The sequence below is a fragment of the Chrysemys picta genome, chromosome 20 (assembly GCF_011386835.1).
Source record: "Chrysemys picta bellii isolate R12L10 chromosome 20, ASM1138683v2, whole genome shotgun sequence".
In the NCBI taxonomy this organism is placed as follows: domain Eukaryota; kingdom Metazoa; phylum Chordata; order Testudines; family Emydidae; genus Chrysemys; species Chrysemys picta.
This window is the reverse complement of record NC_088810.1, coordinates 3,121,955-3,134,263: the sequence shown is the minus strand read 5'-3', so window position 1 is coordinate 3,134,263 and position 12,309 is coordinate 3,121,955. Positions and strand designations below refer to the sequence as shown.

Below are 12,309 nucleotides of genomic sequence, written 5' to 3'. Positions count from 1 at the left end.
TCTTCCCAGCTCTGGGAGGGACTGGGGTCTAGTGGTTAGAGTGGGTGGAGCTGGAAGCCAGGACTCCTGGGTTCTCTCCCTGGCTCTGGGAGGGGAATGGGGTCTAGTGGTTAGAGCACTCAGAGGCGGATGGGAGGTGATGGGGCCTGCTGGCTTTTCCTCCCGAGACTGGCTGGATATTCTTGTATAATGAATATTGCTGAGGACAGGGGAAAGGGTCAGCACAGAATATACCCGGGGGGGGGTGGGGGGGAGTGTATTTTAGGAAGTGTATGTAACAACCCCCCGCCTGATTTCTGCCTATCCCTTGGCAATATAATTTATTCCTCCCAAGATGCACCACGCTGCAGTTACAAAGAGGGGGAGGGGGAATCCTTGGCTCCCCATGACTGTGTGTAACCAGCCAGGAGGGGCTGCGGGTCGGGAGTGAGGGGCACCGGCAGAGCTGGGGGGACACCCAGGGCTAGGCTAGCAGGGGGCTGTGGGTCAGGAGTGAGGGGCACTGTTTCCTCACACAAGGGTTAATGATTTTGACTTGAACTTCCCAGAGACGGGACATTCCGGGGAGGGTGGCTAATGTCAAGGAAAGGGGGGGGGGGCAGGATGAGGAGGGGCTTCCCTTTGGGGGAGGAGTCTGGGGCTCTGTTTGGGGGGGCAGGTTCCACTTTCCCTGAATTGACCAGCCCTACCCCCGCATTCCTGCGGCTCAGCCCCCCTAGATCTGAGCCGGCGCCTGGGGGATCCCACTGGGGATTTGGGGAGGGGGGTCGTGGGGAGTTTCTGCGGGGGAAGGTGGTCAGAGAAGGGCTCAGACACCCCCGCCCAATTCCAGAGCTGGGGAGAGAACCCAGAAGTCCTAGCGCCCAGCCGCCCCCATCCCCCACTGGACCCCATTCCCTTCCCAGAGCCAGGTTAGACCCAGGTTAGGTGCAGACTGTGCAGGGCCGTGGCGCTCGCGGGGTTAATGTCTGGCAGCGGTTGGTGGGGGAGTATTAAGGGGTCAAGGGGGAGCAAGTCCCAGGTGCAGACTGTCTGTGAAGCCAGACGAGGTCAGAGGTCATGGGCAGGGTCAGGGGTCGTTCCCAGCACTGTCGCCTATGCATAAATCATAGTGTCTGGGAGAGGAGGAGGGGCTGGTGGGTCAGAGCGGGGGAGGGGGAGGGCTGGGAGCCAGGACTCCTGGGTTCAGATAACTGCCACATTCCCATTACATACAGCCGTAGAAACAGTCACACACACAGTGTGTATATATGTTCATGCACACTGAGCTGTCGTGTGTGTGTGTCTGTGTGTGTGTGTGTGTGTGTGTGTGTGTGTGACTATGCACGTGTGGCTCTGTGTGTATGTGTGTAGGGTGTTTGTGTGTCTGCAGACGGAGGGTGTATTTCCAACTGTGTGGGTAGGTGATCGAACAGGTGCATTTGTGGAGGGACCCACGCACACACACACACACACAGAGTCACCTGAACACTCAGAGTTACACAATCACAGTTAAACACTGTTATACAATCAGATTTACAGTTTCACACAGTGACAATCGGACACTCAGATGTTTGCAGTCGCACACATTCACTTGCACACAGTGACAATTGCACCCATGAACAGTGACAACCAGGCATACAGTCATGCAGTGACAGTCGCACACATGGACAGCCCCAATCACACCCACTCAGTCACACACAGTGACAGTTGCACAAATGGGTGTTCACAACCACACACACATTTACATACAGTGACAGTCACACACCCTGACAATGACAATTGCACAGCCTTGCAGTGACAATTATACACACTCTGTTAGACACAACTGCACGCAACACCTCCCAGGCACATGCTCACAGTCGCACACAATGCTGTTCACAACTATACACACAGAGTTGCATATGGTGACAGTTTCACACGCTCACAAGTTAGACACAATCGCACTGCATGACTGCCAGTCACATGCTCACAGTCACACACACTGATTTTCACAATCACACACACAGTTACATACTGTGACAGTCACACACTCACAGTTATAGTCATACACATTGCTGTCACAATCGCACACACACACAATTACATACACTGGCAGTCACACACTCACAGTGACAGTCGCACACACTGCTGGTCACAATTGCATATGCACAATTACATACAGTGACAGTCACACACTCACAGTGACAGTCGCACACACTGCTGTTCACAATCACACACACACAATCTCAGACTTCACCCCCTCCCCCCCTTCACTTTAACTGTCTGGGTCAGAGCCAGAAGCCTCTTAGAAACCTGACCTTCTGGGACCTGGGAGGGAGCTGTGGAAAGGGGGAGAAGGAGTGAGGGTGGCATGTCAAGAATGAAGGGCACCAAGCGGGGGGGCTCTCAGCAGGACCCCCACCCCTCGTGATTCTTACCTCAGCCTCCCCCCCCAGACTAAACTCCCTCTGCTGCCACCACTCCAGCCCCATTTCTGGCCTCTCTTCACATGGATAGAACCTGGGTCGGGAATGAGGGGCACCGGCAGAGCTGCGGGGGGCAGCCCAGGGCTGGGCTGGCAGGGGGCTGCAGGTCGGGAGTGAGGGGCACCGGCAGAGCTGGTGGCGGGGGTGGGAGCGTTATTTTCTACTTGAATGCTCTGGTTGATCCAGCTGGTTCTGTGACCTTTGACCCTAGGGGACTGGGGTGGGGATGAATTTGGGCCTGGGGAAGTGAGCTGGATTTGGGAGGGGGTTGGCTGGGAGATTTGGCAGTTTCTGTGCTGAGCTGGCAGGTGGGTGTGGGTGTCCCTGCTGCCCCCTGCTGGAGGGGACAGGTGCTGTTGCTGTGTGTGTGTGTGTGTTTGTGTGTGTGTGTGTGTTTCACTGCTGCCCCCTGGTGGAGGGGACGGGCTTTGTTCTGTGTGTGTGTGTGTGTGTCCCTTCTGCCCCCGTGGTGGAGGGGACAGGCCCTGTTCTCTCTGTGTGTGTGTGCTACCCCCTGGTGGAGGGGACGAGTCCTGCTCTGTGTGTGTGTGTGTGTGTGTGTGTGTGTGTGTGTGTCCCTGCTGCCCCCTGGTGGAGGAGATGGGCCCTGCTCTGTGTCTGTGTATGTCTGTGTGTGTGTGCAGGGCCGGCTCCAGGGTTTTGGCTGCCCCAAGCAGCTAAAAAAAAAAAAAAAACCCGCGATCGCAATCGCGATCTGCGGCAGCAATTCGGCGGGAGGTCCTTCGCTCCGAGCGGGAGTGAGGGACCGTCCGCTGAATTGCCGCTGAATAGCTGGACGTGCCGCCCCTCTCCGAAGTGGCCACCCCAAGCACCTGCTTGGTAAGCTACTGCCTGGAGCCGGTCCTCTGTGTGTGTGTGTGTATGTGTGTGTGTGTGTATCCCTGCTGCCCCCTGGTGGAGAGGACGGGCCCTGCTCTGTGTGTGTGTGTGGTTGAGGGACAAAGCCTGGTTCCCATTACAGGATGGCAGTGCTGCTCCATTGTGTTGCAGTTACACCACAATGTGCATTGCTGCACAGCTCCGGTGGCAGGGTGGTACCAGTGCTGTGCGCTGGGGTTGCCGTTGTGTCACAGCAGTGGTGTGGGCTGGGGTGTGTTCTCATTACGCGCAGGGGGGTGTCAGCCCTGTCTGGCTGTGGTCACGTGACCATGGTTGTGGCGCCGAGCGACTGTGCTGCTGTCTGGTTGTGGTACAAGCGCGGAGTTGTGTTGCAGTTGCATGACACTGAGCGGGTGTTTTCGGCAATGTTGTCATTCCATGCACACGAGGCCCCTATGGGGTGGAGCGTGGGCTGGTTAGACAGGGACCCCTTGCCCGCCACTGAGATGCAACCACCTCTAGGGTGGGACACTGGGCCTGCTTATACAGGGCCCCCTTGTCCGCCGCTGAGACGCAGCCACCTCTGGGGTGGGGCACCAGCCTCTCTAGCCCCCACTTTCCTGCCCCCACTCAGATCTGTTCACCCCAATTGCCCAGGGAAGGAGCTGGCTGGGGAGCTGGAGAGGTTGAAGGAGGCTGAGAGGGATGAAAAGAGGTGGGGAGGGGGGGCAGAAGAAAGGGTGGAAGGTGGGGGAGATGGAGGAGGAGAAGAAGGAAAGATGGGGGGGATGGAGGAGCTCTTTGCTGGGACAACCAGCTGGTAAGGCCTCCCCCCCCCCCCCGCCCAGAAGGGGTTAAAAGTTCAAGGCCAATGGGGTGATTTAAAGGGCCAAGCGCATGTATTCTTTTGGGGGGTGTTCTTTGAGGAATTGGGGGGGATAGGATGAGGGGTCATTCCAGGGTCCAGCCATATTGGTGGCTATTCCAGACAGACAGACCCCCCTCCCCCGCCTGGGTCCCCAGTGTCTCCCCACACCCTGTATCCCTTCAGGGTGTGCTGGGGACTCCTTCAGGTGTCCTTAGTCAGCAGCTGTTGCTTTAAGAAACACCCCCCCCCCCCCACCTACACTGGCTAAAGCAGAGAGCCTGGACTCCTGGGTTCTTTCCCTGGCTCTGGAAGGGGAGCGGGGACTAGTGGTTGAGCAGGGGGGCTGGGAGCCAGGACTCCTGGCTCTTGGAGGGGAGTGGGGCCTAGTGGTTAGAATGGGCTGGGGGCTGGGAGTCAATCCTATCTGCTTCAAGACAGCCAGTTCCCCCGCTCTGGGGCTAGATTGGGGCTGATGGCCCCTAGCAGGGAAAGGCCCCGTGCCCACAAACTGTCCAGATTATTTCTTGTGGCAGAGTCAAGTTGCACCCCTGATGTGTGTGTGTGTGTGTGTGTGTGTGTGTGTGTGTGTGTGTCCCTGCTGCCCCCTGCTGGAGGGGGTGGGCACTGCTCTGTGTGTGAGTGTACGCGCACACGCATTGTTGTTTCTGACTGTATTTTTTGGCCTTGGTGTGTCATTGTACCTGCTGTGTGTGTGACTGTGAGTCTCTCTGCTTGTATGGGCCTGCTTTGTACGTGTGTTACTGTGTGGTGTGTGCACATGCTCACTCTCTGTTGTTGTGTCTCCGTTTCTCAATACGTTGTGCGTAGCCCAGTGTTGTTGTGTCCCAACCTCCGTGTTAGGTTGTGTATCTTTTTCTCAGCGTGTGCCCCCCTGTGATGTTGTGTCTCTGCATAGCCAGGTGGCTGTGTGTCAGTGTGTTGCTCTCGGTGGGTGTCACGGGGTTGTTGGGTGTCTCTCTGGGTGATACGGTGTATGGCTGTGTCACTGTGCTGCTTTGCGTCTCATTGTGGTGCGAGGGGTCTGTAGGAGGCGCTACGTGGGTCTGTGCATCGCTCAGAGGTTGTGGGTCGTCTGTGCGAATCCCCTGCTCCCTACGGGACCCCCAACAACCCCCCTTCAGGGGTCAGGGAGAGCCAGCAAGACAGTCTGCTGCCATGGCAACGGGGCCTAACACAGCCCAGAGCCTGACCCCCCCCTCTATTAACCCTTCCTGGCCCAGGCCCTGCTCCCACCCCCCAGCTCTGTCAGTGGCTCTCAGTCCCGACCCGCAGGCCCCTGCTAGCACAGCCCTGGGCACCCCCCACCCCAGCTCTACCCATTTTGTCTGTAGTGAGTAAGTTATAAGGCTCCCTCCCAGCCCCCCTGCTCTCCCACTCCCCTCCCAGAGCCAGGGAGAGAACCCAGGAGTCCTAGCTCCCAGCCCCCCCCCCCCCCACCCGCTCTAACCACTAGAGTCTAGACCCCTCGCCTGAGGTTAATTCACCCCTGTTCACGAGATGATATTAACTTGGTGGAACAGTTTCACCCATATTTGTGAACAGGGCAGTTTTAACTCAGTGAAACACAATGCAGTGTGTGTGTGACATTTGTGTATAATGCCCTTGACTGTTAAGACAACTCTCTGATTGTGGAGTGTTGCATGAGTTTCTCCACACACAGGAGCGTTAGCACAATGATTGTGTGGTCACACAAGTGTGTCCACACACACAGGAGCTTTGAGAGGATTGTGTAGTATCACACAGGTGTGCATGCACACACTGGAATAATAACACAGTGACTGTGACATGTCACACAAGAGTGTCCACAGAAACATACACGCGCACATCAGCACCATGCTTATGTGACACACACTAGCACTACAACACAACGATTGTGTAGTGTCACACAACTGTATAGACACCCAGGCACATCAACACAATGATTGTGTAGTATCACATAAAAGTGTAGACAGACAGACGTGTCAACCCAACCGTTTGTGTGTGCGTTATCTGTACAGGGCCAATCTGAGTCTAACCCCAACACCCTTGGCTTTTGTGTTAACTACACAATGTCCAACAACCCTCCCCCTTTGCCTGTGAAGTGGGGGTGCAAACACACAGCTGTGTCACCACAACAGGGCTTGTGCTTCACCACAGCCCCCCCCCCCCCCCCAAACACAATCTCAGCGACAAGTAGGGCAACCAGATAGCAAGTGAGAAGAATCGGGACGGGGGTGGGGGGTAATAGGAGCCTATGTAAGAAAAAGACCCGAATATCGGGACTGTCCCTATAAAATCGGGACATCTGGTCACCCTATACAAGCGACTTTCCTTTTGGGAGGGAAAATGTATCCTTGTAAGCCCCGCCCCCTCCCTCATAGCCCCGCCCCAACCCCACACTTCCTGGGCAGTGGTGGGGGGGAGCTGAGAGGGAGGGGTCCCCCAGCTCCACCCCGCAGGACTCAGGAAGACACAGGCCAGCAGGGAAGCCACCCACGATTGCCGAGCCTAGCCAAAAACCTGCTGAGCTGAACTCCTAATGAAGATCCAGGGAGAGAACCCAGGAGTCCTGGCTCCCAGTCCCCCCTCCCCCCCCGTTGTGACCACTAGACTCCACTCCCCTCCCAGAGCAGGGGAGAGAAGCCAGGAGTCCTGGCTCCCAGCCTGCCCCCCCACCCCAACCACTAGGCGCCACTGCCCTCCCACGCCGGTCTCTGGGGGCGATGCCATGGGGGCCTGGGGGCTCGAGGCTGGGGCCAGCCGGGCGCTGCCGATCCACCCCGGGGGGGGAGGAGAGAGTTAACCACAGGGCCGGCTGCTCCTTGGATACCAGCCCAGCTCTGTTCTTGTTACCCACAATCCTTCATTCCTCCCCCCCCTTCTCTGGCACCGACCGGATCCCTGGCACCGAGGTTGGTCCTACAGTCCCCCCCCCCAGCCGGACCCCCCTCCCCGCCACCCTCCCTCCCTTCCTGCCCCCCGGGCACTTCCTGGCAGCCCTGCCCAGCCCCACGGCTCCCGCGCGCCATCCTTCCACTCCTCCTCTCACCCCCTTTTCTCCTTCCTTTCTTCCCCGCAGCTCGGCCGCGCCCGGGACCCAGCCGGAGCCCTTGGGCCCATCCTGGGGAGATTTCAGGGTGAGCGTCTCCCCCCTCCTCCGTCGCCCCTTTTCGGATCAGCCGGGGCTGCGGGTCGGGAACGAGGGGCACCGGCACAGCGGTGGATGGGAGTCGAGGGCTGGGCTAGTAGGGGGCTGCGGGTCGGGATTGAGGGGCACCGGCGGAGCAGTGGGGTGCGGGTCGGGATTGAGGGGCACCGGCAGGGCTGTGGGGGTGGGGAGCCAAGGGGGCTGCGGGTCGAGATTGAGGGGCACTGGCAGAGCTGTGGGGGTGGGGAGCCAAGGGGGCTGTGGGTCGGTACTGAGGGGCACCATCAGAGCTGTAAGGGGGGATCCCCATTTGTTCAGATCCCTGGATCACAGCAGGGAGAGCATGTGACGGGCGGACAAGAGTCTTGGCTGGACAGACGGACGCGGGGTGGGGGGGCAGATCGCTCTGGGCACTGGATACAAAATGGCAGCTGGTTGGTCGCACCCCACCCCCAGCCTGGAGAGTTGGGGAGTGGGACAATTTGGGGTTAACCCTTCCGATGCCAGGAGGATTTTAAGTTCCCTGGCCCACCCCTGCATCTGCTCGCTGGGCCCCTTACTCCTGACCCGCAGCTGCCCTGCCATCCCCGCCCTGGGTCCACCCCCCAGCTCTGCCAGTGCCCCTCACTCCCGACCTGCAGCCCCTGCCAGCCCAGCCCCACCCCCCCAGCTCTGCCGGTGCCCCTCACTCCCGACCCGCAGCCCTTGCCACCCCAGCCCTGCACCCCTCTGCTGTACCAACGCTGGGCTGCATTGCAGGGCTACACCGTGATGGATCAGCTTGTCAGGAATTCCCCCCGAGGGTCGGATCCGTACGCCGCTCTAGACAGGATGGCGTTGGCTGCGGGGGGTGGAAAGGGCCTGAAGATTGAGGGGTCCCTGACCCCCCATCCCACCTCACCCCCCCCCCAATCCCAGCTTCTAGCATCAGGAGAGAAGCCAAGAACGCCGGAGCCCAGCCGCCCCTTCTCCAGGCCTGTACGTTGTCTCGGCCCTGGCAGAATGACTGAGGGCTGGGAGAGCTGGGGGGCTGCAGGTCGGGAGTGAGGGGCACTGGCAGGGCTGGGGGGAGCCTAGGGCTGGGCTAGTAGGGGGCTGCAGGTCGGAAGTGAGGGGCACTGGCGGGGGGGGGGAAGGGTAGGGTTGCTGGGCACGCGGGGAGGGGCCTGGCCCGTTGCCAAGCGCCCGGAGGCCGTTGCTAGGGAACCAGGTTCCCTTGGCAGCCGACCAGCTCTTTCACTTTCGCTGAGTGGCGCGGAGGGGGAGGGGTTGAGCCCGTTGGGGGGTGCGCTCCCCTCAGGACAGGCTGAGGGGGAGGGGAAGGTCCCCCATTGACACCCCCTCTTACCCCCTCCCCCTCATGGAACAGAGCCATAGACCCCTCCCCTCATTGACTCCACCCCTGAGGGACCCCACTCCCATAGGGCCCACCCCCTCATAGAACACAGCCATAGGCCCCGCCCCATAGACCCCTCCCCTCATTGACTCCACCCCCTTAGGAATTCTAGTCCCATAGGCCCCTCCCCCTCATAGTGCCCTGACATAGACCCCGCCCCTCATTGACCAGGACCCTTAGGAACCCCCACTCCTCATAGGCCCCTTTCCCTTATGGAGAACTATCATCAACTGTCCTCATAGGGCCCCCCCCCACCATTGGCCTCACACCTTTCTAGACTCCGCCCTTAAGGACCCTCCTCCCATTGGCCCCACCCCCAATAGGTCCCACCCCCTTATGGAATGCTCTTATTGACTCCTCCCCTTTATGGAATGACTCCTATTGGCCCCTCCCTCCATTGACTCCACCCCATTGACCCTGCCCAGTCCCATCAGCCCCACCCTCAATAGGCCCCACCCCCTAATGGAATGTTCCTATTGACTCCTCCCCTTTATGAAACTGAGCCCTCTTAGCCTCTCCCTCCATTGGCCCCACCCCCTTGGGGGACCCCCCCTGCCATTGACCCTGCCCCCTTCATTGACTGTCCCTTCTTGACCCATCCCCCAACCCCCCTACCCCACTGATCTCTAGGGATGGAGGGTGGCAGCTGGAGTCCTGAGGGGGGAAGGGAAGGGCCCCCCGGGAGAGGCATTTCCCTGTGGGGGGGGTTAGACTGGGTCTCCCCATCCCCCCATGTCCTCCACCCCACTTTGCTCTATGCGGGGGGCTGCTAGGGTGCTTGGCAGGGTAGCTGGGGCTCTGGGCAATGGAGGGAGGTTGTCCAGGGGGGCTGCCAGATCGGGGGGCTCTCGCTGGTTTAGACGGGGCAGATGCTCTCAGGCTGGTCGTGTTTGGCTGCCAGGTCTGGGGGGGTCTCTGGTGGGGCGTTCGCCGAGGGGGGGTGTCTGCTGCGTGCGGTGATGTGAATTCATTACAGCCTGGGGGAGGGGAGGCGGGCACCGACCTGCCGGCCAGACAATGGCAGCGGTCGCCATGGCAACGCGCCCAGCCGTGCCAGCGCCCCCCCAACCGCCACGCTGTCTGGGGGAGGCATGATAGACAGACACAGTTCCCCCGCACCCAGAATGGCCCCTCCCCCAGGCTGGGTGTGGGGGGGGTCACTCATTATGGGGCAGTCTGTACCCTGGGAGCCCCCCCAGGTCCCCCAGCCCCATGCTCCCCCATTACAGCTGAGGAACCGGGCGGGATGGGGGAGTGCTGGCAGCGGTGCCCACTGCCTGGGGGGGCGTGAGGGAGCTGGCACCGTGCCCGGCTCTGGGCATTTTCCTCTGTCTGCATCGCTCCTTTCCATTGTCTGCTTCGTTCCCTCACGCCCTGGCAGCCCCCCCCCCCGCCCGGTTCTTCCTTTCTCCTTCCTCCCCCCCCCCCACCTCCTTCCACGTCCATCCGTCCATCCATCCTGTCCCCCTCGACCTTCCAGAGAGGCGGTCACGCTCTTCTTCCCCCCAAACATTGGGGGTGAGTCTGAGGCTTGGGGGAAGGGGCCCACCCCGTCCTTCCTTCCATCCGTCTGCCCCCTCAGAATGGCCAGTGACTGAAAAGACGAGGTAAGTCATGGGGGGGGGGGGGTTCCTCTCGTTCCCCCTTTCCGCTCGTGTCCTCTCCTTCGCTCCTTTCTTCTCTTGCCTCTTCCCCTGGGAGGCAGGGGGTCTCGTGCAGTGGGTGGCGAGAGACGGGTCCCCTCATGGAGTTTTTCCAGGATTTGGGGTGATGGTTCTGGTGGAGGCAGGGAGAAGGGAGGGGCCTCATGGGCCTCGGGGGAAACCATGGGACGTCAGACCATCAGAGAACCCAGGAGTCCTGGCTCCCAGCCCCCCCTTGCTCTAACCACTAGACTCCACTCCCCTCCCAGAGCGGGGGATCTCAGAGCTAAATTTGGGGAAAATGCTCACAGATGGCTGAGGCTGAGAAACCCAGCACTGGTCGGGATTCACTGGGCAGGGAACTCGGGGCTGTGGGGAGCCCAGGGCTGGGCTAGAAGGGGGCTGCAGGTTGGGCGTGAGCAGCAGGGCTGGGCTGTCAGGCGCAGTGACTGGGACGTACCTCTAGGGGGTGTTAGTCTCCCCCAGTTCCCCTCTGTGATGTCGTCCCTGCTGGGGGTGCAGCCTGGCCGCCGCTCCCCGCTTGCGTCTGGCCGTCCGGGGTGACAGCATAGGAGGGACGTGGGTCAGAGCTGGACAGCTAGCAGTCAGGGCTAGCTCCATGCCTGCTGAGTGCTGTTTATTAGGTGTATTACGGTAGCCCCTAACAGTGCCAGTGTTGGCCCTGGACCCCATCACGCCAGGCACTGTACATTATGAGTGCTATTTATTAGGGGTATTACGGTAGAACCCAGCAGCCCCAGTGCTGGCCCCGGCCCCCATCGCGCCAGGCGCTGTATGTTATGAGAGTTATTTATTAGGGGAATTACGACTTCCTGCCTTAGTCAGCTCCCAGACTCCCTCCTGAGCCTACCCTTCTGCCCCCCCCCCCCCAAGCCCTCTCTGCTCCGCTCCCTGCACTGCGGCAGGGAGATCCGTCCCCCACTGGGTGGCCCTGTCCTGGCAAGTGAGTTTGCCAGTCTCCTCCGATTCCCATTGATATGGACCGACCTTGGACTGTCTGTTCAGGGACCCATTCAGTTCCCTCCCCTCTCAGACATCTGGGTGGCACGTACACACCTGTGTCTCTTGGCCTGCCCGGAGAGATCACTGGTGGGTGGGGGAGAACTGAGGCACACACGGGCTTCATCAAAATACGACCCAAACTTCCCACTTTGTCACACCTTGGCCAAGTCATTTAACCCCCTCCGTGCCTCAGTTTCCCCATCTGTAAAGTGGGGTGATAGCAGAGCCCTGCCCCACTGTAATGCTGGGAGCATAAATACCTTGATGACTGTGAAGTGGTCTGAGAGCTGCTGGTGAGAATCACTATAGAAGCACTAGGTGGTATTTGTAGATTATAGATTCTAACCCGTAAACATGATCTTCATTAAGGACCAGTATAGTTAAGCATCTTTACGTTATGATAAGATAACTGTGTGTAAATGCATTGAGGGATGGCTTAGCCTATAAAATAGAAATACCATCCCATAAAATGTACCTTACATCACATGGTGTCTCTCTTATATTTTATTTTATTTTATGTTTTCTATTCTAACACAGAGATATATTCAGTATGCAGAGACTATGATGTTTAAGCTACATATCAATTATATTATATTTATTAAACAATGCTTAAACTCACTCTACAGTAATATAGAACTTTATCTGTAAGAATATATAATATAAAATGAAATACAGTGTATAGATAGCATGAATTTAATTTAACAGTGCTGGAACATAATTTAATATTGAGTGAGTTTTTAATTATTGTTACGTTTAATTAATAATGCTTAAACATAGTTTATCTTAATATAGAGCATGTTTATCTGTTGGAATACATTTGTAATATAAAACCAAAAATGAAATATAGTATATAGATAGTCTATATTATATTATATTATATTATATTATATTATATTATCAATCCTTAAACATAAATTAAAGTAATATAGAACTTGATTAGCTGT

At 58.1% G+C, this 12,309-nt stretch overlaps 1 long non-coding RNA gene across 1 annotated transcript; it reads left to right on the top strand.

Annotated features, from left to right (window-relative positions):
- Positions 1 to 776: 776 nt before the first annotated feature.
- Positions 777 to 10,080, top strand: LOC135976923 (uncharacterized). The gene is made up of 2 exons (XR_010594179.1): positions 777 to 7,067; positions 7,235 to 10,080. It is a non-coding gene; the product is annotated as an uncharacterized LOC135976923 (long non-coding RNA).
- Positions 10,081 to 12,309: the final 2,229 nt, after the last annotated feature.